At 43.2% G+C, this 27367-nt stretch overlaps 1 protein-coding gene across 7 annotated transcripts in view; it reads right to left on the bottom strand.

The window, feature by feature from the left end:
* DPF3 (double PHD fingers 3) overlaps positions 1-27367 on the bottom strand; it is a 221720-nt gene that overhangs the window by 21946 nt on the left and 172407 nt on the right. The window contains exons 10-11 of one of the 7 annotated variants that reach the window (XR_012159438.1): positions 19443-25982; positions 16363-17923 (exon numbers count right to left, since the gene is read on the bottom strand). The exons of 4 other annotated variants lie outside the window; for them this stretch is intronic. The gene's annotated coding sequence lies outside the window, so the exon portion shown is untranslated. Of the gene's footprint in view, positions 1-16362; positions 25983-27367 lie in introns of those variants that run through there. 2 more of the 7 variants (XR_012159439.1, XR_012159437.1) reach the window with 2 other exon arrangements.

A 27367-nucleotide genomic window follows, 5' to 3' on the forward strand; every position in this document is an offset into this window, starting at 1 on the left:
CAAAGCTTCCCTTCCCACGGTCTAAAGATCTACAAATAAAAGAGTGATTCTGTAAACTTTGCTTGAGTGGGAGCAGCAGGGTGTGGAAAAGGGGCAAGATACAGCAAGAAGGGGGTGGTTTTTTTAAGAGCTCTGTGCTACTCAAGTTGGTTGGCACTGAAGAAGCCAAACTGCATAGCTAACCCTCCAGGTTAAACAAAAACAAAAAGCCACCAACTCCCACAAACGAATTAACCAAAAGGAATAAATAAGGGAAAGAAAGCTAGCAAAACAGTCACATCTATTTGGGAAGGACAAATTGCCAGAGTGACAACCCTCTCTCCTACATGCGTGTTGACTCCAGCTTTGTGAAACAGCAGTACCACCGTGCGGGGTCAGCAATGGGCTTTCTGGAGGGGAAAAATATAAACAAACAAGCAAACCAAGGTAGGATGAGTGTTCCTTCTACAAAACAGAACATGAAAAAAAAAGCTACACCACTGAAATAAAGTACTGTACCCCAAGATCACCATTCAAGGTTGAGACAGTCTTTGGTCACCTGGAGTTAAATATTGTCTTCATTCTCAGAAAACATTACGTTTTTCACCCTTTGTTGTATATACAAGTATTAACACTGCATACTGCATGGGAGAAAGTGGTATATAAAGGAAGTGTGTGTGTATGTATATAAGACACACACACACACACTAAATGTAGTTTTGGAGATCTTCAGGAATATTGTACAAATACACAATGTTTTGCCTCTTGCACACCTGCCATTATTGGGCAGCCATTAATAGGGAGAGAAAGAAAATCCTTTTAACTTCATTGTTGTGGAAACATTTGTAGGAAGGTGGTCAGAGTAGAAAAGTGGAAGATATTTTGCTAGTAAAGAAATTAAGGTCTGTCATTCCTTAGTGGTTACAGATGTGCATGTGAGAATGTTCCTTTCACTACCAAATGCCTCAGCAATGTTTCTCTCTTTCTGTTATACTTTCCCATAATTACTATACAATATTTGGAAGCTTGTATTTTCTCAGCAGTTACATAAATGGTTTCTGAGAGCGGCTGGGTAACCCAATAATGCTGACAGAGAATAGCCATTCTTATAAATCAGTTATTATACAATCACCAATTGCTGTAGGATTCTGGGTCTCTGGTTATGCTATTGTGGGATCGGCATGAGAACTAAGGACATCTAGTGGTAAAATACATGTTCATAAATTAAGAAATGAACAGAACATAAAGGGGAGGCAGTATTAAAGGAAGGAGAAATCAGTGTCAGAGTCTGTTAATGTTCTTCTCTTCAGAGCTGGAATAAACAGTTTCATTGAGAGTAGTGACAGGCCCAGACCAAAACCCTGGCTAAGAAGAACCCCAATCTTTGGAGTATTTGAAATCTCCACACAGAACTAGATCCAGATTTTGCAAACAGCACCTATCGTTATGATGGATCAAACCAAAACCAAGGATCTTGAACTATGAGGTGTCCAGACACAGATTTTGTGATTTGAGCCCATCTCTAACTGAGAGTGACTCAGGGGATTATTGCTGAATGGAGCCTGCAGAACCTGACATGACACTTGGTTGGTCCTCCAGGGTTAACTCCTGGCAAAAACAGAAGTTCATTTTAATGTCAGTAATCTGAACAAGCACACCACACGACATGTAAGAGAAGAGTTCATTGCAACAGCAACTAATTGATGTCCACAAAGGCTGCACAGTGCTGGGATATATCAAGCAAACCCACTCAGACAGGGGACCCCATGCACTAATCACAGAGTTACGAGCTTCAGTCACACATGAAATCAACACTGGGAGGAATGGAATGAAATTTAACAGAAAGTAAATTAAGGCTCAATATGCACACACACACACAAACCCTGCATTGTCTGTTACTCTTGACAATATCTCCATCCTGCCTGGCAATCAGACCCATAACCCAGGAATCATTCCCTCTCCTTTCCCCATAAATCCAGACTGTTTCCAAATCTTTCCACTTCTTCTTCCATAATGCTTTTAGAATCCTGCTTTTTATTGTCCAGACTCAAAAACTCTGATCAAGGCACTCATCACCACATATCGTAAATACTGTAACCTGCTCCTCTTCAGCTTCCCTGACACCAACATCATCTTCTTCCAGTCTGTATAAAGCACAGCTGCTAAAGCTGTACTTCTTGACTGTTCTTCTGGTCACATCCTCTTCCTTTTCGAATCCCTCTACTAACTTCCCCTCTTACACCACATGAAGTTCAAGTTTCTTGTTCCCGCTTTCAAGGCCCTTCCCAGGTTTACCCCTCCTTCCTTATCTATGTCTGTCTTTTATCATGTCACTCCTGGCCCTATTCTCCTTTGCTAATGAGACCAGCCTGGACCACCTACTTCTCTACTCCTCCCCAAAACATCTGTGCAATTTCTTACACGCTGCTCCTCATCCAATGGATCCCATTCCTGAACTGATTCATCCCTCTCCTTCTTTAAATCCCTTCTCAAGACTTGCATCTGCCACAAGGCCTACAAGAAATCAGCCACTTTAAGATGGCTAGGTTGAGTTGGGGGAATAATGATAATGGAGATTGTAAAACATTTCCCATTAGTCGGATCTACTAGCAGTGCTAGTCTGGCCTATTTTTAGAGGAAGTACCTGCAAGGGGTGCCAGTTCATGCAGCCCGCCATGCCCTGTCCCGGAATATTGTGAATGTCGAAGAGGCATCTACAGGTTGCCAAACAATTGCACATACCCTAGGACTAGCTCTCTCTGCTAAACCAGAGTTTCTTCACTTTCTGAAGGAAGAGATTGTCTCATGGATACTTGTCCATCCAGCTTCCAAGTCAGGTTCTTATTCATGTTCACCACACTCCTTTGTGGTGACCATAGCCCCAATCCAACTCCTCCTGCAGCCAATGGAAAGACTGCCACTGACTGCACTGCAAGTTAGATCAGGCCCTCTAGTGCTTGAAGAATTTGTCCATGTACAGTTCATAGCATTAAAATCAAATGAGTTTTCTTTTCCCTGCTCTCCTTTCTGGCTCTCCAGCTCCACTCTAGACTGGCCTTGTGTTCCGCATGACACAATGGACACTCCATAGCAGAGTGCTCCTGTGGCTATACTCCTGCAGCACATCTAAGCTCCAGAGCAGAGCAGCTCCTGGCACTCCCTCTGCTAAGAATGGAAGAGCCAAACTGAACCTGAGACTGGTAGACACATTTTTGTAGCAAAGAGTCCTTTGGCACCTTATAGACTAACAGACATATTGGAGCATAAGCTTTCGTGGGTGAATGCCCACTTCGTCAGACGCATGTAGTGGAAATTTCCAGAGGCAGGTATAAATATGCAAGCAAGAATCAGGCTAGGGATAACGAGGTTAGTTCAATCAGGGAGGATGAGGCCCTCTTCTAGCATTGAGGTATGAACACCAAGGGAGGAGAAACTGCTTTTGTAGGTGAAATAAATATGGCTAGCCATTCACAGTCTTTGTTTAACCCAGAGCTGATAGTGTCAAATTTGCAAATGAACTGAAACTCAGCAGTTTCTCTTTGAAGTCTGGTCCCGAAGTTTTTTTGCTGCCGGATGGCTACCTTTAAATCTGCTATTGTGCGTCCAGGGAGATTGAAGTGTTCCCCTACAGGGTTTTGTATATTGCCATTCCTAATATCTGATTTGTGTCCATTTATCCTTTTACTTAGGGTCTGTCCAGTTTGGCCAATGTACATAGCAGAGGGGCACTGCTGGCACATGATGGCACATATTACATTGGGTGGACATGCAGGTGAATGAACCCTTCAGACAGAGACCAACACCTACAAGATCTTCACCAAGTATTCTCAAAACTATGATAACCGCACGAGGAAATAAGGAAACAGATCAACAGAGCCAGATGTGTACCCAGAAGCCTCCTGCTGCGAGACAAGCCCAAGAGAGAAACCAACAGAACTTCACTGGCTATCACATACAGTCCTCAGCTAAAACCTCTCCAACACATCATCAGTGATCTACAACCCATCCTGGACAACGATCCGTCACTTTCACAGGCCTTGGGAGGCAGGCCAGTCCTTGCCCACAGACAACCCGCCAACCTGAAGCATATTCTCACCAGCAACTACACACCGCACCATAGTAACTCTAACTCAGGAACCAATCCATGCAACAAACCTCGATGCCAACTCTGTCCACATATCTACACCAGCGACACCATCACAGGACCTAACCAGATCAGCCACACCATCACTGGTTCATTCACCTGCACGTCCACCAATGTAATATACGCCATCATGTGCCAGCAATGCCCCTCTGATATGTACATCGGCCAAACTGGACAGTCCCTACGTAAAAGGATAAATGGACACAAATCAGATATTAGGAACAGCAATATACAAAAACTTCCTGGACACACAATAGCAGATTTAAAGGTAGCCATCCTGCAGCAAAAAAATTCAGGACAAGACTTCAAAGAGAAACTGCTGAGCTTCAGTTCATTTGCAAATTTGATACCATCAGCTCAGGATTAAACAAAGACTGTGAATGGCTAAAAGAAAAGGAGTACTTGTGGCACCTTAGAGACTAACCAATTTATTTGAGCATAAGCTTTCGTGAGCTACAGCTCACTTCATCGGATGCATACTGTGGAAAGTACAGAAGACGTTTTTATACACACAAACCATGAAAAAATGGGTGATTATCACTACAAAAGGTTTTCTCTCCCCCCACCCCACTCTCCTGCTGGTAATAGCTTATCTAAAGTGATCACTCTCCTTACAATGTGTATGATAATCAAGGTGGGCCATTTCCAGCACAAATCCAGAGTTTAACAAGAACGTCTGAGGAAGGGGGGAGGGTAGGAAAAAACAAGGGGAAATAGGTTACCTTGCATAATGACTTAGCCACTCCCAGTCTCTATTCAAGCCTAAGTTAATTGTATCCAATTTGCAAATGAATTCCAATTCAGCAGTCTCTTGCTGGAGTCTGGATTTGAAGTTTTTCTGTTGTAATATCGCAACTTTCATGTCTGTAATCGCGTGACCAGAGAGATTGAAGTGTTCTCTGACTGGTTTATGAATGTTATAATTCTTGACATCTGATTTGTGTCCATTTATTCTTTTACGTAGAGACTGTCCAGTTTGACCAATGTACATGGCAGAGAGGCATTGCTGGCACATGATGGCATATACCACATTGATAGATGTGCAGGTGAATGAGCCTCTGATAGCGTGGCTGATGTTATTAGGCCCTGTGATGGTGTCCCCTGAACAGATAATGGCTAGCCAACTACAAAAGCAGTTTCTCCCTTGGTGTTCAGACTTCAACTGCTAGAAGAGGGCCTCGTCCTCCCTGATTGAACTAACCTCATTATCCCTAGCCTGATTCTTGCTTGCATATTTATACCTGCCTCTGGAAATTTCCACTACATGCATCCAACGAAGTGGGTATTCACCCACGAAAGCTCATGCTCCAATACATCTGTTAGTCTATAAGGTGCCACAGGACTCTTTGCTATTTTGGTAGATTCACAGTGATAACATAAAAGGCCTGTTTTGCAACTACAAGTATTTCTAAAAAGGCTTGCACAAAGAGCAGCCCAAGAAATGGCCTACATGACAAGATGTGGTGGAGCTGTGTGCGACAGGGAGCTATAAAGGTTTTACTGCACCATATCTGTGGTTGTGATTGCCTAGAAATACTTTTATTTCTACAATCCCGGGATAAACTGTATTTAGGGAAGGCAAAATGCTCTTGAGATGTGCAATGAAGGTTCTGTAGTTGAAACTCAGTTAATAATCCAGATTATAACAGACTCCAGTTCAGTCTCACATACCCGTATGAGCTCTGCAAGCTAACAGGAGTAAGAAGTAGCTCAAATGTATTGTGTCCTTAAAGTCAATAGACAGAATGCTAAAATGCACACAGGCACTAGCTTGGTCAAAGGTTCACCAAGTCACTTTTCTAACAGACCATAACTGCACTCTAACGATATCTTTCGCTATGGAACAAATGCTATAAACAACACATACAGCCAAACCTGCACAAAGGAGGGTAGCAGCAAGCCTTGGCTGTAAGCAACCAGTTTAATGCATAGATATCCCTGACTCAGAACTCCAAATCTGAATGAACACTCACCATCATTGTGGACGTTCAGATCTGGATCTGAACTCTGTGTCTCAGGCCTACATGGCCAGTACTTTATAGTTCTCCCAATGTTGCTTCAAATGTCACGTTATTTGCTCTTACAGCACATCCAGTAGACAGCTGATTTGGGGGTGGGAGAGATCACTTCAGAAATATTAACTGGGTATGCAGACAATGCTAGTACAGGCTAGTAGAGAGGAAGATTTTACACAAATACCTTAAAAAATATTTAAATCTCTCCAGTCCTCACAGACTATGTGACACTAAAGACCAGGAATGACTCTGCGGCCAATAGTGATCTGCTGCATCCAGGCATTCTGCGATCAGTACAAACCTTAGAATGGCTCATTAGTCCTTCTTCAATAATGAATTCTGCATCACAAGGTTAATTGTAACTATGTGCGCTGTCACAACCACTGCAGACTGTTTAAATTAACAATCCAAATCAATCATCTTTTCCAAACAATAGCGGAGATGATTTTGAGACAACAATAAGCACCAGCTTCATTTTTTTTAAAGAAACAAATCTAAAAATATTTATGCTAAGCAAAAGGGATTTTCACCCAGTTTCAAAAGGAACATATAATCAGCATACAGTGCAACTGTCAAAGAAGATTATGGTATTTTTCAGTCGTTTCCTCAACCTTGTATGTGTGGTGAGGTTTTTGTTTGTTTGTTTTTGTTTTAATCAATGGCATAATGAAAACCCATGGGGATCATGGTTACCTTCTGTCAGTAGTCCATACAATATTCAGGTCTTTAAACAACCACAGATAGATGGTACAGGTAGAATGCTCAATGCTGCAACCGACCCATAGAGGTAATGGAAGTTCCACGGGTAAAGTAACAGCAGAAATCAAGCCCTTCATAGTGCTAAGATGGAATCAGTGTTGCTATAACTGATGTTGTTATTACAAGGAATTAGAGCAATTACTGAAAATAAAAAGGGCAAGCTGTAATTCTAATGGGGGATATCATGTAGAGTACAGATCCTGTCCTCACTTGTCTGCCTAAAGATATAGTTTATAATGCTTACACATGTGCAGTATTGCCAACACCAGGCTTTCAAAAATCATGAGTCAGGCCCCTGCAAAATTATGAGATTGTCTTAAAATGCATAAGATTTCTAAAAAATAATAATAAATTTTGGGTTCTTTTCATTTGCATTCTGGTATTTGCCTCTCAGGGTCCCATTCTGAAGCTTTCCTCAGTAACCATAAGGCTAGAAACATGTAAATATGAGAAAGCTGAAATTCTCTATAATCACAGGATTCCAGGAGCTGGAACTTTAAGAAAAAGCACCATGTGTCACAAGACTCATGATCAAATTACAAGAATTGGAAAAACTGGGTATTTATTCTTGGAGTTTCCATAGCCCTTTCTATCATCAGAGCTCTTTCTCAAAATACTAAACCTCTAATTGTGCCAATATTTACGCATGTGAATAGTCCTAGTGACTTAAAGGGGACTATTCATGCACCTAAGTGTTTGCAGGATGAAGCCCTAATTCACTGATCATTACAATAGCCCTGTGTATTGGGGAAATACTGTTATTCCCATTTTACAGATGGGGAAGCTGGGGCACCACGAGATTAAGTGATTTGCCCAAGCCTACAGAAAAAATCAGTGTCAGAGTAGGGATTAGCACTCAGGAATTTCTGGCTCCAAGTCCTCAGAACAGACCACAATTGAATTCAGCTCTTGAAATCACTGAAACTGTTAAAAGCATCAGTGCCGGATATTGTTACACCCAGCCAGTATTCTATTATTAAAGAAAGAGAGGAGAAAAGGAGGCACTAAAAAGCTTATTTCTGCCTCTTGGTGACATAAGAGTGAGAAAATCTGCCCTTTTCTTTTAATAGAGTCACTATATGAATACGCACATTGCTGCACCCCAGCGAGAGATAGTTGGCATTCTGTGGGCGAGCAACACCAGTGCTGCAGATGCTGCTGACCAAATGCCTTAAAGGGTTCTGGTGGCCTTCGTTAATAGACTAATTAGCTTGATTCAGTCAGCTAGCTCCAATATGCCAGTAATTGTGGAAGAATTAACTCCATCAATAATTGATGGGGATCTGAGGCCATTCAGCTGTAGCAGAGCACAGCAATCTTCACCCCAAAGTTTCTCCTTGACCAGTGCGGACAAAGGGGAAGAAAGAAAAAAAAAAAGATACTCTGATGCCCTAGCACTTGGGAGGTGCAGACAACTGCATTCAAGAGATGATAGTTAGCTCCCAGGTACTGCCAGTTCCAGTGAAGTAATGCATTTGAATTAAAAAGAATATCAAATAGAATGAACCCTGTTTTAAGTGGTCACCCACGGCGCCAAAAAAACTCTTGCATAATAGACACTGGGCCAAATTCTGCTCTGAGTTATGCAGGTATGACTCCAGCTGGAGTCAATGGGAATTGCATATGTGCAACTGAAAGGAGAATTGGCGTGTGGTCTATATATGAAGTTCTGGAAACGCTAAGGATGTTTTATAGTGGTTGTTTAGTCCATAGAGCTGGCTTCACTGTATTCATTCACATGCTTTCCAAGTGTTGTGCAGGACTGTAGTCATGCAAATCTCAATGATCATTATGGGAGTGAGTCTCCTAGCTAAATACCTCCCAACCTGAAGCAATTCTTTGAAAATCCTCTAGCCTAGGAAGCTAACCAGCCAAATCTCTCTCTCTAGCCTTGATTATACGACACATTTTCCCTTAAAATTTCCCACCATGGCTACCAACCCCATATGTACCCTGAGAGTGCTAGCATACATGAAATGCTCGCAATTTTAGGTAAAGCTTAGGTAAAAATGTGTAGGGTAGACACAGCCCTTTTCTCATAAGGCAAAAGCTCTGACATGACTGGCCATATTTTTAACAATTCTGTGTTTATACTAATTGAACCAATCTGCTATCAATTATTCATATTTTTAAAGGGAAAAACCCCAGCACTTGCTGGGCATTAAAAAGTGTAAAACAAAAATACCTGCCACTATTTGTACAAGACCGACCAGCAAACAAACAAAAAACCCACAAAGTTGTGAGCTCACCACATTAGCTAACACCCAGGAAATCTCTGATCAAAATAAATCATGAGCTAGTACCTAAAGCAAAGAGCAAAGAGTTGGGAGTTCTAGGTTCTGTGCCCAGCCTTGCCACAGACTTCCAATGAGAGCTTGGGCAAGCCATTTAACCTCTTTGACTCAGTTTCTCCATCTGTCAAATGGCATTAATTATTGTGACAGGAGTTTGGTGAGGCATAATTTGTTAATGTTCGTAAGGCACTTTGAGATCTGTGAAGACAAGGTGTTATAGGTGCAAGGTCTTTATTAATAGAGCTGACGAAATTACCAGTGCTAATTATTATCATTATTCATCAATGTTGCATAAATAATGAAGTCAAAAATAGATATGTTAATTTCAGCTCCATTATAAATACAGGTGTTGGGGAAAACAATCGATGTTTGCCAATGGTAAAGGACCAGAGATGTAAGGACAATGTGTTTAAGCATGGAAGATATTTAGAGAGAAAATGAGGAATTCATCAACTGGGGTAAATTCTGCTATTACAGGCAAGCACCTTGACTGTAGAATTAACTGAGAGCAAAATTTGGCTCAAAGGATGCATGTATTATAACATTATGTACATATCTGCGGGGGGGGGGGAGCGTGTTGTGCACACACACACACACCCACACCCTACCCGAGAGAGAGAGAAAACAATTCATTCTAGAAGGGTGTGCTCTGGAAGATTTATTTGTAACAGTTTGGGATGACCTGCATAACACACAAGTGGCAAAGCAATAAGTGAATTATTCAGGCGATATCAAAAGAGTGCCAGTAAAACGTTTATCCCACCTCAAACCATCATGTCTTCTGAATATGCTGCTATTTTACACACAAATACCTTTAAAATGCTTTAGAGTGTTTTTAAATGGTTTTATTGGTACTTCTAAAAATCTTTTCCCCTGTAAATCCAGACTTCCTTAGTACACATACTCCAGCTGTACAGGTCTTAATATACCTAATAGATTTTAAAAGCCTCTAAAATTACCTAAAATCACTTTAATATAAATAAAATGTCATAATGTGAGAGTTCTATATTTTGGGCTAGAACTCAGGGTACAAGTTCTCTATGTCTCACTGGACAATTGGGAAGAGGAAGTAACTTACCTGTAACTGGAAGTTCTTTGAGATGTGTGGTCCCTATCTGTATTGCAAATGCAGGTGCACATGCGTGCCGTGCACCAGAGCCAGAAGTTTTCAGTAGCAGTATCCATTGACCCACACATGTGTCATACATTGCCTCATGCTCCAGGCAAGGTTATAAAGGGCCATGCGCGGTGATGCACCCTTAGTCATCCTCTTACAGCTGAGTAGCACACTCCGCAGCAGCAGGGACAGTGGGCAGGTATTGGAATACAAATAGGGACCACACATCTCAAAGAGCCTCCAGTTACAGGTAAGTAACCTCCTCTTCTTCTTAGAGTGCTGGTCCCTATATGTATTCCAAACGTGGATGAGTATCAAGCAGTGATCAGCTTGGAGGCGGATGCGAGGAAGCAAGAGGTATCGCCATCTGCAGGACGGCCTGTCCCACAGCTGTGTCTTCTGCCACTTCCTGGGTGATGGCGTAGTGGATGGTGAAGGTATGCACGGAGTGCCAAGTCACCGCCCAGCATATGCCATGCCAGGGGATGTCAACCAGGGAGGTGGAGGTGGCTGCATGTGCCCACATGGAGTGGGCCTTAATCCCGTCAGGCAGCAGGGTGTTAGACTGCCCATAGCACTCTGTTATGCATATAGAGGCCCATTTTGATATGCTTTGTGAAGAGAGGGCTTGGCCCTGCAACCTCTCTGCAATGGCTACGAAAAGGCATAGAGGGGTGCAAAAGGCACAGGTTCTGTCAAGGTAGAATGCAAGTGCATGGCGGACATCTGATGAGTGCGGGGTCCTGTCCACCAGAGTGGTGTGTGGCTTAGGATGGACGACTGGGAGTGGCTGGACTGATTGAGGTGAAATTCCAAAACTACTTTCGGGAGAAACTTAGGGTGAAGGTATCCTGGAACTCTGCCACCGTGGACGGCAATTTGCTGAAGTGATGGCTACGAGAAAGATGACCTTCATGGATAACTGTGAGAGGGAGCACACAGCCAGGGGCTCAAAGGGAGGTCTGGTGAGGGCAGAGAGTACAAGATTGAGGTCCCTGGGGGGGTGTAGGTTTAAGGAGCAATGGGAAGCTGTTCATCAGCCCTTTCAGAAAGCAGGTGGTGGTAGATAAACATCGAGTGGGAGGAAGGCACTCAGCGCTGCCAAGTGGACTTGGACTGAGCTGGGGGCAAGGCTTGAGATCTTGAAGTCCAGAAGGTAGTCCAGGGTGGTGGAGACAGAGATATCACTGAGCGGGAGATGGCGTCATTGCGTCCAGGAAATGAAACACTTCCATTTCGCTGCATAGCACGCACGTGTGGAAGCTTGTCTGCTGAGTGTAAGTATGTGCTGCACCAGTGTCGAACAAGCATTGTCTTGCAAGCCCCATCCAAAAGCCAGGCCATGAGGCAAGGCAGGCCTGGGCTGGGATGTTGGACTCCATCCTGGTCCTGCATGAGGAGGTCCAGCAGCACAGGGAGGTGGATGGGGGGTGGACATGTGTAGGGGCATGTGTCCATTCAGGTGGGCACCCCAACTGGCTAAGGAGTCGTCCATGGTGAGAGTGGCAGTTGGGACAGGAATGGTGAAGGCGGTGCACCTTGGAAGGGTCGGTCCATTAGGCGAGGGAGGCCCGGACCAGACATGGGACAGTGTAGCATCCAGGTAGTCGATGTGGTGTCTGCAGACTGATAGGAGCCACAGCTGTAGACAGCGCATGTGCAGGCAGGTCTGTGGAGTCATGTGGGGGCAGGCCGCCATGTGGCTGAGGCAGAGACTGCTGCGCACCATGGCACGTGGGTTGCAGCATAGGGCTGCCACTAGGGATGTCAGGGTAGGAAAAGGCCCAAGCTGTCCCAGAATCTAGGCATGCCCTGGTGAATTGGATTGTCCACCTCGGGACAAGCACAGATTGCTCCTCGTTTATACAGATGTCAAGAATGCAGATGGCCAATGTCATCTCTGAGAGGGATGGTGTCACCAGAAGCCAGTCATCTAAGTAAGGAAACACAGAGTACCCCAGTTGTCTTAGTTGGGCTGCCAAAACCACAAAGACTTTGGTGAAGACCCTTAGAGCTGTCACAATGCCAAAGGGGAGAACTCTGAAATGGCAGTGGTTGTCACCCACACGGAAGCGAAGAAACTTGTAGTGAGCCGGATAGACATCAATGTGAAAATAAACATTCTTCATGTGGAGAGCTGCAAACGATGCCTCCTGTAGGAGGGATAGCATGATGAAAGCGAGTGTCACCACACGGAAATTGATTTTCCTAATGAAAGTATTGAGTAGTAGGAGATTGAGGATGGGGCAGACTCCTCCTCCCTTTTTAGGGTTGAGAAAGTACAGGAAATAGAAGCCCTTGCTGATTAAAGGATTGAGCACCATTTGATCGTGCCCTGTGCTGGCACATGAGCCTGGACGGAAGGGTGTAAGACCTGGGAAGGCAGAGATGGGTGGTGGTATGGGTCCCAGGGCAGCCAGTGTACCCATGGGGTTGGGTCCTGGGGATACAGCAGGCCCCAAGGATATCCATGGCAAGGCAGCGGTGCGGGAGTGTACAGAGCCGGAGCTGTGCCATGACACAGGTGAGAATGATGGTTCCCCTGATGAATAGCTGTCTGAGTCCAAAGAGACCTCGAGTAGCAGTAGAGCCGTCAATGTGGGCCATCTGTGCTTAACTGCCAGGTGTGGTCTCTGTCAAAAGAGGAGCGGTACGTCCCCCAGAGTAGTGGGCTGCAGTACTGAGAGCAGTGGAGGGGTGGATATGGCAGGTCTAGGTGCGCTGTTGGGAGCAGAGATTTGATGCACCCAGGCATCCAAGGGATATCTCTTGGACCACTGGAGCATGGAGGCATGTGCAGTGCGGAATGTGGAGACTCCAGTCACAATGGGGGTGCATGCCATGGAGGGCAGTCTCTTTGCACAGCTGGGACGGCAGTCGCAGTACCAGTGCCTCCTCCTTCCTTTTAGCTTTACCCACTGCATGGGGAAGCTTAGGAGGTGGCACGGTGGGGTTCATGTGCGATGTCTCACCCAACCTGGCACGGCTCGGGGAGGAAACACTGTGCTTTGGGGCAGTCTGCAACAGGGACTTGCTACAGTGCCCATGAGAACACTTACAACCCTCTCACTTGGACTTGCCCTGCACCAGTGGTACTGATGGATCTGGGCAGGAGGCAGTGGGTGGAGCACTCGCCACTGGTGAAGGGAGGTGCACTGTCAGTTCCATCGGTCCTGGATTAGACTCCCCACACAGCTAGAGACCATTCTCCATGAGGAACTTCCGGAGTCGCAAAAGACAAGCCTCGCAGGTCTGAGGGGGAAAGGACTTGCAGATCTCACAGCATGCAGCAAGATGCACCTCCCCCAAGCAGTACGAGCAACAGTGTTGCTCGTCACTCACTGAGAATGAGCAAGGGCACGACGCACAGTTTTTGAACCCCATAATGTGGGGCATAGTCCCCCAGCGAAGTCGAGACAGGCCCTGAGCAGGGCAAGACCAATCATACCAACTAATTATGAACTGTCTACACTATTAAGAAAAACTAAACTAGCTGCATACATAGACTACAAGCATGGAGGAAAGAGGATTCCGACTCCGACCATGCAGCGCTAAGAGGGAACTGAAGGAGTGTGGCCCACGCGGCCTCTTATAACCTCGAGCATGGGGCAACATACGACGTACATGTGGGCCAACGGACACTGCTATGGAAAACTTCCAGCTCCGTCACATGGAGTGCATGTGCACCTGAGTTTGGAATACATATAGGGACCATCACTCGAAGAAGAATTTTCCCTTTCCACTGGTATCAAGCTGCCATGTAAATCCTGCAGTTGTAACAAACAGCATCAGAAGTTATACCTGTCACTGGTGCAGAACTTACTATTGCACATTCTGCTGCCCTGGATCTAGGGCCACAGTAATATGGAGGACGGATTCCACATTTGATGGGGAAAGGAAAAAACCCTTCTGGAGCACTCACTGGTGGTGAGTGCTCCACCCACTGCCTTCTTGATTGGGTTGCTTAGGGTGTCAAACTTTAAAATCCTAGGGGACAGTTCAGTGACTGGTGTAAATTAGAGCAACTGCGAGGCTGCTCTAACTTACAGTTGCCTGCAGCAGTCATCCAAAAGGCTGTTGTGGCAGTCAGGGATCTCCAGAGTACAGTGCATTCTGGCTAAGTCCCATCCCTTGACTTACTATTGTACTGGGGACTGAGAGGTTGGATGGTGTTTCAGCTGCTTAGGCCATCCTTTAGAATGCTTTGTGCAAAGCAGCCCTACCATAGCTGAGGATCTGGCCCTTTGTTTTGAGTTGCTCAGAGGTTTGGAATATTACAAGCAGTCAAGAGGAGATGGTGTACTGGGCAAAATGCAAGTGAAGGGCAAGGTGCACGACAAAGGCTTATCACCTGGCTCTGCAATTCACAAGAATATCTTCAGCACTTATGTAAAGTTATAGAGAGATAGAGATATATATATGTTGCACCTGAGTCTCCTCTGGTGTACACCAGTTTTACATCAGTGCAACTCTATTGACTTCAGATTTGTACCAGCATAACTCTGATCAAAATCAGACTGTGTATAGAAAAGTGGGCCTGATTCTCCACTGCTTTGCACCTTGGGTAGACGCAAAAAAGCTACCATTCCTGTTTGCACACAGTACACAAGGTGCAAGGCAGTGGAGAATCAAGCCCAAGTCATACTTGCCACAGTTTCTCATGGAGCAATAAGAATATGTTCTGCTCACTGATTAGCATGTCCAGCTTTCTGACAACAGAAGGCCTGATTCATTCCTGGAGTTACACTGTTCTGAAGCTGGGGTAATGGAGTGGTGAAACAGGCCCTAACTGAGAGGTGTTAGAGTGGAACCTGACCTTAGATCCATTGAAACCATTGTCCTCTCAGAATTTCCCATCCTGAATCAAACAATGTTCTGCTTCCCTCTTTCCCAAACTGACCCCTTTTAGAGACTGCTGGCTGCTAAGCAAAATGGCTATTTCTTGCCTAAGAAAAATAATGTGGGAGCACTCAAATGACCTTGTATTGAAGTCTCAGCTTGTTACTGTACTGCATAAACCGTCCAACACTGTACAATTCCTGGGGGTGATTTAGGTCAGCGCGACCTCCAAAAAACCCAGCAGCCCGCATCACAGTGCGCATAGCATTATGGGTAATGATCTGCTAATTGCCAAAAGGCGGTTAGGCTGCTTACCAATGCCAACAGGAAAGAAACCGCCTTCAGGCACTGCACAGATTCTGTACACCAGGGCTTTCAGTAGCAGGAACACAGATCCCAATAACTAAAATGATACAACTTATAAAGTATGGCAGAGAATGCTATTGCTACTGTGCTGAGTTCCTACACCCAGCAAATGTATGTATTGGTGGATATGCTGTGTAAAGCATTCCTAGCACTGTATTGCTTTCAATACAAGATGTTTTCTGTATTTAATTATCTAGCAAAGTGAGGAAGTAGTAAGATGAAAGAGTGGACGAAGGAGGTAGGCTGCCTGTCCAGACAGGGTGAATCTCCACAACCTGAAAAGCCAACGCATCACTTGTCTGGGGGACCTTGTTATTATCCCTCAACAAACTGCAGTGGAAAACACTCCTGCACAGCTCAGACCTTGTCACTATGCGCTGCAGGCTCCCCAGCCAGGCCAGCTCACACACCAGAGAGCTTTCAGTCAACTGGCAGGCTCACTAACCCTTTCAAAATGAGCAGTGAAGCAAAAACACTTGGTCATAAACACTAAAATAAAGGATGGAGGGTTAAGGTGGTGTTTCGTTGGGTTTTTGTTTGTTAGTTAGTTAAATCAGCTCTTCCCAGCAGATTAAACACATCTGCCCTGTAGCCTATTTACGACATTACTATCCCAGGGGAGCCAGAGATTTCCAGCGGTATGGTTATAATGGAAGGAATGCTGTAGTGTCTAAGGTGTTTGGGAAGCCATGGACTGGGTATCCATTTGTCAGTGTGTGAAAAAGAACCTTATTTTTAAAATAAATATGATCTCCACCCTTTCTATACAAGCAATAAGCCTGCCATCTGTTAGAACCAACAGTACTGACTGCTGCCGCCCTATTACCCGCTCCTTCTTCAACATCACTGGTGTTAAACTACTGTGTTAATACAAACAGACAGCAGTATGTCTGCAGGGGATCCTAGTGCTGTCCAGCATACTGATATTTTCAAGGGTTACTTTCAATGTAACAGTTTTCTAGGCATGCACTGGACCCTGGTAATGCCATCTGTTCCTGAAAGATGGAAGAAGGGGTCCCAACCAACATTGCACTGCAATTTAGAACTAGCCTGACAAGCTGATGGGACCAAAAGTGTCACCCACATTTCAAGCACTGAAAACACCTCTTTTCTAAGTTGGTATTTTACATTCCAGGGATGATTTTTGGATAGACTTTTATAACCATTTTGTTGTTGCTATAAAATTCTGTTTTTAAAATTCATTTCTTCACAGGACTTCCCCCTCTCTCCCACCCCTTATGAGGTTGTTTGGCTCTTTAAAAAAATACTCTACCCTACACTGTTTTGTAAGGAAGACTTGCAGTGTTGCAAGTAGAGCATTGCCCCAGAACACAATTTTTGCATGACCTTAGTATTCGTAAAAGGTGCAGGATGACAACCCTGAAGCCTCCTATTTATCCACAAAACAGGCTTTGCTACACTGACCTGTCTCAGACCTGAGCTAGAGGGACCATCGGTAGTGGTGAGAGCACCAGCTGGTTTCAAGGGCCTTTCAGTCCTTGGCTTCTCTTTAGACTTCCAACAAGGGGGGCACTAGTAGTGATGCACCACTGAAATTCCACTTAAGTCCATAGGGGCTTCAGCGGTACAAAGACCTAGTCTCTCTGAACGGGGTGATTTCACCCATGTGCCACGAAACAGCCATCAGATAAGAATGACTCAGACACAATTGAGTGGATTGGTTTTTAACTTCTGAATTTGAGGGGGGAAGTATCTTATCAGTCTTCTCAACCAACTAATTCAATTCCTAGAATGCGTTAAGAACAGCTCAGAATTAAGTTACTAGCCAGAATGGGTCCCAAAAATTCAAATCAAATGGCAAACTCCACAGAAATTATTTAAATTTCACTATTTAATATTCAATAAACTGCAGAAATAACTATGCATAAGACATTATGCCATTGCATACACAGTAACCTCATTGCTGTTACATGAGGTAACTATGTATCATACAGGTAGATAAATTCAGCATAATGAGTAAATGGCTCACAATCTACATAAACATATACTGTAAACGTAACAGCTCTGGCTTTCCCATGCAAGTCTGTTGAACCGCCTATAATTTATACTATTGCTAATATAGTCGTGTAATTGTATACTCCAACATAACTAGTGCCACATCACTCAGCTAAACAGAAAGAAAAACAATTCTGAGTAATTGGTTTCAGAGTAACAGCCGTGTTAGTCTGTATTCGCAAAAAGAAAAGGAGTACTTGTGGCACCTTAGAGACTAACCAATTTATTAGAGCATAAGCTTTCGTGAGCTACAGCTCACTTCCTCAGATGCATATCGTGGAAACTGCAGCAGGCTTTATATATACACAGAGAATATGAAACAATACCTCCTCCCACCCCACTGAGTAATTCTGAGTAAGTTACCTCATTCATTCATTTAAATGGACTCCTTTACCTAGTGTGTGTGAGTGAGTGAGAGAGAAAATATATTACATATAAACATACTTGTCATTGATTGTAATACAATCTTAGAAGCTGGAAAATAAAATTGCATGGTCATTTTTCCATTCTCCATTTTTTAAACACTTTGGTTTTCCTCTCTTGCCAATGGAGCATTGGTCAACATGGCTGCCTTTCATTTACTTCTCCATCAAAATATCATCATTTAGTGGGAAGTGCTTAGTTAGTTAATGACATGCTGCAACCAGCAGGGGGCGCTCACACAGTGATTTCAATAAGTTATGCCAAGGTGGTGGTGGTTTCTGTTTTTTGGTGGAAAAATGGCAGACTAACATACATTCATTTGTTAGATCCCAGATGACCTTCCTCACCAGAACAACAAGTCAAAAGGTCAGTCATATCTTAGGCTTTAACAAGCTAATAGCATTCCTTTAATGTATTTAAATGATATTTCATATCACCTAAATATCACATTTGATTAAACAAGCAATTAGCAAGTGCCACAGCAGTGGACATAAATGCTTACAGTCCATTCAGCACCAAAAGGAATTACTGAGAAGAGGCTATCATGCAAATTAAAATGAAACACTATTTTATTTATTTATTTCCTTGCCCTGTTGGAATTCATTGTAGCTCTTAGGCCCCTGATGCAGTTTTATTTTTTAGCTGCTAGCAGGCTTGGTAATGGGCAGTTCTAGTCATGACAAAGGGCCTGAGGGATTTTCTCATAGAGCCTCCAGGCTTGCAAGTTTCTGAATGTCTTTGACTCCAATTAACTTTAATGGGAGTTGGGGGTGCTCAGCATCTCTCTGATCAGGTTTCTAGGGAGCTGCATCCAGGTACCAAAGAAGCCTTTGTAAGAGAACTAGTGCTGGGCCCCTTAAATACAAGAGGGCCTAATTCTTATTTACATACGGCTCCTTTACACTGCCAGAACAGAATGGCAATATTCCTAGAACAGTGTAAAAGGGGCTTCGGGGTCAGATTTGTAAAGGTATTTAGGTGCCTAGTGGGAATTTCAAATGTGCTTAGTTGCCTAACACCCATTGAAATCAACAGGGAGCCAGCTGGGAAGAGGGCAGGTGACACCTCTCCAGAGCTCCCAGACCAGGCCTGGGAGAGCAATCTGCAAGAAGCAGCTGAGGGACCTACAAGGAGCAGAAGCCTGCTGGGCACAAAGCCCCAGCTAGAAGGGCTGCAAAAGCCTGAGTTTGGAGGGAAGGCTATAAGGAAGGAGAAACCCTGATAAAGGACTGGAAAGGGGTTTAACTAAAGAGGAGGTGTATATGGCTGCTGAAGCCCACTATAAACTGAAATGACTTATTGAGCTAGGGAAGATGGCTGAAAGGTTTTGAGTGTTATGTTATAGTAATAAGCTACATCCAGAAGCAGAGCAGTATTGTGGAAACCCCAGGATTTGTGATGGAAGGAGAAAATGAGATCCTGCTGCAGAGGGTGTTGTATGAAGTTTTATGTCTGGCATATAGTGGTTTTACTGGGTATCTGACACTTACAAAAATAAAAACATCCACCTTCGTTACTGATCAGCTCTTGACTGCCTCACATCATATGGGTTCTTCTCACTTAAGCGAGTTGGCTTCAGTCACAGTACTTGTTACCGAGATTAGCACAAAAGTAACTAATGCCTGTTACCTGGTGACAGAAATGTTTAACATCTTAAATTAAGTCTCCAGTAATATTGACATAATTCTGGGAGTGCTCTTTTTAAAGCCTCTAATCTGTTTCAGGGAAGCTGGTTATATGTGAAGAACATGCTCCTCCTCCTCCCAAAGCACTGCATGGTGAAGTCACATTGCTGCTGATACTATGACAGAGACCCAGAGGCTGATGAGGCAGAGTGGTTCAGTTCAAGGGTTCAGTTCAAGCAAAAATGTCTCAAAGAATCACAAACATTTAGGAGAACACAGATATGAACTGGAAGGTCTCTTAGGGAATTTGCCATCAGAGATGGTTAAGAATAGCATCAAGAGGCAAATTATCTCTCTGGCAAAACCAATGGGAATATGTCCTTCTCTTGCCAGGTGGAGCTGTCCATCAGCCAGGAGTTCAAAGGAGGACTGTCCCCTTTCGGAATTTGCCAAAACTTCTGTTGCTTTCATGCAGGCAGCAACAGTTCAGAGAACTTCAATCCATCATTCAACTTCCATTGTTCAAAATATGTCATCTTTTCCGTGCAGCTTTATAACTGGCCCCTGTCTGTAGGTCACCCAATACCACTCCATATATTTTAGATAACTTTAAACTGAAACCCAGTCAGCAGTGTGGATGATGATACTGACAAAGACAAAACTGTGCTCCAGAAATCTAGTTTTTTTAAAAAAAAAGAAGGCGGCACACTTCCTTATCATGGAAGAATTAGATGCCAGATGGATGAACAATCATCCAAATCATCGTCATGGTAAGTACTTTTCTAGACACAACCAGTGCATATCATGGGAGTACAAATGCATTGGGGTCAAACAATGATGAAGTAAAGCAATGCAATAAAGGGTAAGTCCCTTGTGTCTTATCATATGATGGCCTCATCAGAACTAGGATTAAATTGTTTTAAATGTCCAGATTTGGTGGAGCAAAGGAAATCCCATTTTACAGTGTTTGCCAGGGAACAATAGAGAGCTTAAACAAATACAAGCCCCAATTCAGGAAAACGGTGCTGCTGCTCCACTGAAGTTAATTCAGTGCTTTCCTGAATAGGGACGCTTTAGTGAGTAGGGAAGTTTTGGTGACTCGGGCTTCTGGTCAGGGAGCATCAAAAAGGGGAATGAGAGGTTAGGTCACTTCAAAAGAATATTAAAGGTTTTGTTTGAGGGAGTAGGGGACATGCTCCCTCATACACCATTGGTTTGATGGTTCTGATTATAATTGGGACTCACAGTTTTAGGAAGAAAATATTAACCAGAAAAAGACTTCTTGCAGGTACGGAGAAGCAGTGGGAATAAACCAGAAATTGTAAACTAGTAAAACATTAATTTAGGCCAAACCAACCCACAACTTTTTCACACAGTTCATAGACTTTGCCATCACAGCCCTCAGCTATACAGCCCTCGGGATAAATCGCCACATTGATTGGGAGCAGTACAAGACTGGTGGACATGGGGAGGCTGATTAGATGCAACTGAAAAAGAAAATGTTTCCTTCTCCCCTCTTTTCACCACTATCACCAGTAGGAGCACGTCTCTAGAGTAGAAAAATGAGATGTATTTATCTAACACTTTCCTACTCTAGACAGGGTGCCCAAGGGTGCAATCAGAAGTAACACTGCTCAGGAGCTTGGAAGGAACCTGAGCTCCCTTAAATCCTACATTGTTTCTGTAGAATTAAAACTTTCATCTAAGTATAATTATGTTTCTGGACCGTATGGGTTTAAAAATGCCTTCTAGATGGGAGCTCTATGCAGAGCTAACAGCCTAAAACAGGTTTCAGAGTAGCAGCCGTGTTAGTCTGTATCTGCAAAAAGACAAGGAGGACTTGTGGCACCTTAGAGACTAACAAATTTATTTGAGCATAAGCGAAAACAGTAGCTCTATAGTGGTGGGAATGGATGGGGCCTTAATAAAAGTCTAAGAAGGCCAATTTAAATGCCAGCTTTCATTTCTGATCATTTTAGCGAAAATATCTAACTCATCTGCTTATCCACAATTATTGGACACAATGGCAGAGATGATGGGGGTGGAGCAGGGCAGGGAAAGATAGCCTGTATTAACTTAACAGAAAAGGTACAGTGATATGAGCAGTGGAGTCCTGTAATAACATCTGTTCTCTCCTTGATTTGTTAGTCGCTAAGCCTGCCCTCTAGCTAAAGTTCCCTGTCTAAGAGAAAAGCGAGGGCAAATGGAAAAAAATCACTGGGCTTCTACCCATTGTCTAGGGAGATACAAGGGAAGGATTTTTCCCGGCAGTTTTCCTCTCTCCTTGTCAAGGATCAACAGCTGTGTACGGTAGTCCACCCTCTTACTGATCTTCCTGCTGGCTGCGTGCTCTGTTCAGCAGCACATCAGTGAGCTGGAAATGATCTAGGACGCAGGCACATTGCAGCTGAGGAGAGGAGGAGCAGAGACTGCTATGATCAAGGATTTAGGAAGGGGAACAGGGATTTGCTATGGCAAATCTTCCTCCCTGCCCAGATATGGGGCAGGGAAGAAGAGCATCCGCTGTCTAAAATCCCTCTGGAAGAATAGTTTTGTGGGTCTGCACTCAGGTAAAGGGGGAGGGTGGGTAGTGCCTCCAAGAGTGAAGCCCAGAGAGAGGCAACTGGAAGTTGCTGGGCGAGGGGGGTTAAAAGGTACTAAGGGTCAGATCCTAGAGTTTGCTATAGTGACCCTAAGCAGCCTTAGAGCTACCCTAGTAGGCCAGCTGGGAGATTCCACCAGAGATTCTCTGCCAATCTCTCTCAGCCCCCTCCTAGCCCCAATGTACGAGATTTGCCAAGAATGGGAGGGGCATGGCCAGAATACAGCACAATGGCACCTTGACAGCCATTACAGATGGTTTATCTTGCAAAAGCCTTTAGGTGGCTCTAAATTTTGTCAGGGGCCAAACTGGCTCCTGGCAGCTACAGTGATTGGGGGAGAGAAAAGGTGGCTTGAAAAGCATCTTTCCCTTCAAAACTTTTTTCACCAACATTTTCAAGTCCTCTCCACCCCCGATGGAGACAGGAATCAAACTAGTGATTGAAATAAAAATTACACATGTGAAAGAGGCTATACAAATGAACAGAGGATGGTAAGCTTTCCATTACTGGGATATTATTACAGGGATATTAGCTCTACTATATTGGAGGATTTAAACATTCCAGAAAGTCTCATTCTCTATGGGTTTTAGCGTAATTCCTACACAGTCCTACTGGATTCATCCCTATTAGATTCTATAGAGAATTATTGGATTTTCTTCTTTTTGCGATCTGTTATTTGTCATTCAGCCCAGTTTTGGTTTCACTACTCCAGGGACTCTGTTCCCAAACATCAGAAGACCACTTAAGAACTGCTACTATTGCATGCACACATGAACACTGAAAATGCCTTCTGTAACCTCTTCTGGTAGCTGCGCGTGTGATGGGGGACAGGGAAACCCAGCAGAGTTTCAGATAAATGACAGCACAGTTACCAGAGGAAAAAGAAACAAAGAAAAACCTACCTAAAAAGGCTACTGCTCCCAGCAGACCTAAAACAGTCATCTCTCTCGTTCCTTCCCCATCACCCCACCCCAAAATGTGTGTGTGGAAGGAAAGGTTTAATCTTTACATTGTGAAACAACAAAATTAACCAAAAGCTTGAAACTGGCACCTAGATACTGAAGCGATGGCACATTAGAAATATGATGGATAGGTTCTGAATTAAAAAAAAATGATGTAACCAGTTAAAATCTATGCTAACGGGGGCAGTGTCAAATAATTTAGACTCTGCATTTGACCTACTTTAACAGAGTTGTATTAATCTCAAGGGGATTAATAAATACACATTTAAGATCCAATGCTATTGCCAAACGATGGAAAAAACAATCATTCTTATTTACTTGGGCCCTACACAAAAGCAATATTTTAGTCTCTCCTTTGCCTGCCCCCACAGAAGCAAGTAGCAAACACTGTTCCCAAAATCCAGCCAACAGAGAAAAACAAGAAAGCTGTGTTAATTTCAAGCTTCATTAGCAAATACAAAACAAAACCCAAGGACAAAAGTCATCATTTACCAAATGGAAAAGGAAAACAAAATCAATAGAGAAGGAAGTTTTATTTTAAGCCTTGAAGAAAATATTGTAAACAATGGAGAGCTTAAAAAAGGGTACGTACAGCAAGTATATCTGACAGTGGGGTTTAAAGAGATGATAGTGTGCACTAAAAAGATCTTGTGGAATTGGTTGATAAAGTAATATTTACAGAGAAATATACAATGGGGGCATCAGAAGGAGACTTTTATTTAACAAGAATATTACACAAATTAAATCCAGACCCTACAGTTTGAGAAGTTTCATTACAGTTGTGCATCTTGTTATATTTTAAAAGAACAAAACCTGATTATTTTTAAAGGCAGTTTAACAACTGCAGATTTCAAAAAAACTGGCAAAGTGTCTGCTCCTACTCCCATTGATGGCAATATAAGTTTTGCCATTGAATTCAGTGGGAGCTGGAGTGGGATCTACCAGTGATGTTACATTGCTTACACCTGCAGATTTGGTCCTAGGTGTTAAGAATGGGAGGGACTCCTCCAGATTCTGCATTCCTAACATACCCAAGATTCCCAGTGAAGTCAACTGAAGTCTTGGGTGAGCAAGAAACAAGATGAAGGGTCAGGACCTTCATTATCATCACATATTCTACCACCTTCTTGTCAATGGCAAAAGAACAGGTTCTCCCCAGATGCCTTTGATAAATAAATAATTTAGTGACTAAGCAGAGATGACTCACTGGATGAGGCGGGACAAGGGATCTCAGGCCAGCTCTACACTATAAATGTTTTCTGGCATAGTAATGTCAGTGTGATTGTTTTGCAACATTTCTATACTGGCAAAAGCCCGGTTATATGAGCATAAAGATGTTTCTGCCAGTATAGCTTATTTTGCTTGGGGAACTGATACCAGCTTCACCAGTAGCAGCTATAATGGGAAACCTTTTCTAGTGTATACTAGGCCTCAGGTTCAAATCCAAGGCCTTCTTTAGGAGACTAGGCTGTCCTGTATCTTTGAGACACTCAAAACGAGACTGCACAAAGCACTGTAGGAAACAATCTTGCACTGGCCCCTGGAGATGGACTGGGTAACCAAATAAGCCCTTCAATTCATCTATGAATCAATACCTCTTACCAGGCTGAGAAGATGAGTAACAGTTTAAAATAAATGTATGAACTCCTTCCTTCCCACACACACTCCATAAAACTAAATTTAGGGTTCTACGCATGGCACCTCACACTTGCCTCCTCCTGAGTCACCCCAGCTGCTTATTTCTGAGGTGCTTAAAAGAAGTTCTGCATGCCTTTGGATGTCCAGGAGTTCCCAAATTAGGGCTCAATTATGCAAGGGCACTGGCACTTGTAGTGCAGGGGACTTCCAGTGGGAGATTCCACACCCAGAATGTTTGCACGCGCAGGCCATTAGATTGCAAGCAGCTCTCAGAATGAGCTGCTGAGTTACTAAAATGAAATGTAGCACTGCTGTAAATTGAGTTGTTCCTTTTTTTTACCTCTATTTTCAGCAGCAATATTTCCCAGAACTGGTAAAGCCAAAACTTGTTTCACTCTATAGAAAAGATACATCAATATTCCTTCCAGCCTGGACACAAAAACCGAGAACAAGAATTCAGCCTTTGGGTCTGTTCTTTGCTTTTTCAACAGTATATTTGTTCAGATTTGTGCCTGCCACAGTAAAGCAAATAAGCTTTAAATATCTAACAGGGAAACAGTACCAAGAATTTAGGAGGAAGTAAACCAGAACAATCTTCACTTACCACATCCAATTTGCAAAAAATAAAAATACCCAGCACATGTATGAATGGCTTCTTTAAAGTAAGAGAGAGCAGAGTTGATCTTTATTTTCGTAATTTAAAAAAAGGTTTTCCTTAAAGTAAATATTCAGTCTTTATTTTACATTAAGTGCTTTTTTAAATTTTCACGTCTTCACAAAATTGCTTTTAAATTTTGAAGTAACCTGTATTTTAAACAAAAATACTGTGCAACTTGAGCACTTCTTTTCTCTCTTAAATATTGAAATAAATAAAATAGTTGTCTTTTTTTCAGTGTGTTGGTTTGTTTTTCAGTCATTTCTATTGTAGATCAATTCCAGTTTGACCTGGGTTTACACACACGCATAAAGGACAGTGAAATCAAGACGTTTAACAAAGAAAATGTTTTCTTTGTATTGCACAAGCTTAGGGCATTCCAAAACTTCTGAGCAGGTGCCAGCAGGCTTTCCACAGTCCAGGCTCCTGTGCCAGCTGGGATGGATTGGGCAAGGAGAGGAGAAATATCAAAGCATTCTGGCTTCTCTTGGCCTTCTTCGGAAATGGCTTGCTTGAAGGATGCTGGAGTCCATGAGGGCAGGGCAGACTGCAGAGGGAAAGGCAATACAAAATAAAACTAAAAAACCCCAAACATACAAAAAAGCAATTCTTCAAAAAGAACAAAAGCAAAATCTTCCAGTTTGGCTCCCACTCCACTTCAAACTTTTAAAATATACTTAGGCAAAACTCAGTTTCTATTGAATGTGGGTGTCCTAAATGAATACCAAGAGAAGTTAAATGGGACGTGAAGGGGTTACACCCAAAAAATCCCCAAACATTATGAGCTTTTTCACTGTGAACATGTAGTTACATTTCCCCTCATTACTCATCTCCTACAACTGCTTCTTCACTAGCGGTTATGACCTTTGGCTTACGAGATCCTGAGCTGTTTTAAATTGTTATTGTAATCATTTATATAGAGCCACATGTGTATGAAAGGCAGGAACACATGTTCCCTACCCTGAGGAGTTATGTGATGCCAACCAAATTTTAGAACTCACACACGGATGTGGTGGTGACAGCCATGTGATAATTCTGGAACAAGTGAAAAACTGAATATCACACCTGCACTTCACCCACTAGTTCATCTCCCCTGAGACTAACTCCTATATTCCAAACCTCTGAGCAGTGTCAAATGGCCACTAACATAGTCTAAAATATTTCTTTCCCCAAAATGTGAAATCCACTCATCCCCCTCACCCCCAAAACTGCAATGGTCAGAGGTTCCAGGACAGGAAGTATTCAGTCATGGAGCCGTGATGAACTTAAGAGTCAAAACCGCAGCAACTATTGGTGACAGAAAGAGATGCTGGGAGACAGGGGAGTTCCCCTTTCCTTCTGGACACACCACTCATTTCTAGTTCCAGTAAATTATGAGATATCAGGCCTTAAAATCATGAAACCTGAAGTTTCAAAATTATATTATAATTTCTCTTCTTTTTCATGATACTAAAGATAGGTAGAGGGATATGAATAATAGTGCCAACTCGGTTGTTTGAACTCTAAAACATTTCAAAAGTTTTTTCCCTATGAAATATATATTTTACACACACATGAATAATTACAGCCTACAAATAAATACAAAAAAAAGGAGAAATAGGGCTTATTGAAAGCATCAATTTATGTTACAGTAAAACACATACTGGGCAGATCTTATTTAAGCAAAATTCCCGGCTGAGTCAATAAGACATTTGCCTGAGGAGTAGGCTAAGCAAAATTGATTGCCATTAGCAATGAGCCTAGGCCAAATAATTTGGATCAGGATCCACATTTTGAACACTCAGAGTTTGGGGTGTTTAGATCAGAGATTGTGTTTAGAGACCATCTCTAATGGTCATGAAAACAATTCAACAAATTATGGGACAACAGCAGGGGGAGAATGTATTCATAACAGATGGTGTCCCAGAACCGGCAGGGCTCAGCCACTGTCTG

This window comes from Lepidochelys kempii, chromosome 6 (assembly GCF_965140265.1).
Source record: "Lepidochelys kempii isolate rLepKem1 chromosome 6, rLepKem1.hap2, whole genome shotgun sequence".
In the NCBI taxonomy this organism is placed as follows: Eukaryota; Metazoa; Chordata; order Testudines; family Cheloniidae; genus Lepidochelys; species Lepidochelys kempii.